Source organism: Leptodactylus fuscus, chromosome 7, assembly GCF_031893055.1.
Source record: "Leptodactylus fuscus isolate aLepFus1 chromosome 7, aLepFus1.hap2, whole genome shotgun sequence".
Classification (NCBI taxonomy): domain Eukaryota; kingdom Metazoa; phylum Chordata; class Amphibia; order Anura; family Leptodactylidae; genus Leptodactylus; species Leptodactylus fuscus.
In genome coordinates, this window is record NC_134271.1 from 126,081,751 (window position 1) to 126,084,005 (window position 2,255).

The following is a 2,255-nucleotide window of genomic DNA, read 5'->3' on the forward strand; positions in this document are numbered from 1 at the left end:
AAGATTTTTCGTGAACTAGACTGTCCTCCTAATCTGCAAGATGTGCCATAAATACCATACTAGTATTTAATGGAAGGGTCAACATTCACTGGAAACCAAGACTTGCCTTATACAAAGCCGCTCAAGTTCAATTCCTCGTTCTTCCCGCAAGTCAACCTGATCTTCATACAAAGTAAATATTCAGCTCCCCAAAAACTGCAATGAAGGTCACCCCTGAGCTGGACCCAATCGGTCTAATGTGATGCGTATGATCATAGGCTCAGGGTAGGATTATTATGTATATGCTGAACACAAATATTTATTAGAGATGAGCGAGTAATGTTCGGATCAGCCGATACGAACAGCACGCACAATAGAAATGAATGGATGCACCTGGTACTTCCGCTTTGACGGCGGCCGGCCGCTTAACCCCCAACGTGCCGGCTACGTCCATTCATTTCTATGCGAGCGTGCTGTTCGGATCGGCTGATCCGAACAGTACTCGCTCATCTCTAATGTTTATATTTGGAGCTTTTCTACATTTATTGCACTTTTCAGATTTTTGCATTCAGAAGTTCCTAATTGGTCAATAAAAATTAGCATAAATCAATATATTCAAATTTATATAAAAGTTTTGTAATAAAATTGCAGAAAAAGCTTATTTTCCAATTATCGTACTCTCTTCCTCCCACAGCGGTATTTACTCTAAAGTTTCTGCTGCATTACGTCTTGGTTTCCCGAGATGGACTGCAACTCACCAAGTGTCAAATTACAGATTATGGAGTAGGGGAGGGACAAAGGGAGATATGATGAAACTTCAGCCTGGTTGTACTGTACTTGCAGCAGGTTAACTAGCAGCTGGTGAGAACATGGTAACCTACGATGTACAGTAACAGTAGATTAAAGAATTCTCATCCACATGCCCGGCTTTACGCATGCTCCCATTGAATGAATGGGAAGTGTTTAGAAGTAGAGATGAGCGAACACTAAAATGTTCGAGGTTCGAAATTCGATTCGAACAGCCGCTCACTGTTCGAGTGTTCGAATGGGTTTCGAACCCCATTATAGTCTATGGGGAACATAAACTCGTTAAGGGGGAAACCCAAATTCGTGTCTGGAGGGTCACCAAGTCCACTATGACACCCCAGGAAATGATACCAACACCCTGGAATGACACTGGGACAGCAGGGGAAGCATGTCTGGGGGCATAAAAGTCACTTTATTTCATGGAAATCCCTGTCAGTTTGCGATTTTCGCAAGCTAACTTTTCCCCATAGAAATGCATTGGCCAGTGCTGATTGGCCAGAGTACGGAACTCGACCAATCAGCGCTGGCTCTGCTGGAGGAGGCGGAGTCTAAGATCGCTCCACACCAGTCTCCATTCAGGTCCGACCTTAGACTCCGCCTCCTCCGGCAGAGCCAGCGCTGATTGGCCGAAGGCTGGCCAATGCATTCCTATGCGAATGCAGAGACTTAGCAGTGCTGAGTCAGTTTTGCTCAACTACACATCTGATGCACACTCGGCACTGCTACATCAGATGTAGCAATCTGATGTAGCAGAGCCGAGGGTGCACTAGAACCCCTGTGCAAACTCAGTTCACGCTAATAGAATGCATTGGCCAGCGCTGATTGGCCAATGCATTCTATTAGCCCGATGAAGTAGAGCTGAATGTGTGTGCTAAGCACACTCATTCAGCACTGCTTCATCACGCCAATACAATGCATTAGCCAGTGCTGATTGGCCAGAGTACGGAATTCGGCCAATCAGCGCTGGCCAATGCATTCTATTAGCCCGATGAAGTAGAGCTGAATGTGTGTGCTAAGCACACACATTCAGCACTGCTTCATCACGCCAATACAATGCATTAGCCAGTGCTGATTGGCCAGAGTACGGAATTCGGCCAATCAGCGCTGGCTCTGCTGGAGGAGGCGGAGTCTAAGGTCGGACCTGAATGGAGACTGGTGTGGAGCGATCTTAGACTCCGCCTCCTCCAGCAGAGCCAGCGCTGATTGGCCGAATTCCGTACTCTGGCCAATCAGCGCTGGCCAATGCATTCTATTAGCCCGATGAAGTAAAGCTGAATGTGTGTGCTAAGCACACACATTCAGCACTGCTTCATCACGCCAATACAATGCATTAGCCAGTGCTGATTGGCCGAATTCCGTACTCTGGCCAATCAGCGCTGGCTCTGCTGGAGGAGGCGGAGTCTAAGATCGCTCCACACCAGTCTCCATTCAGGTCCGACCTTAGACTCCGCCTCCTCCAGCAGAGCCAG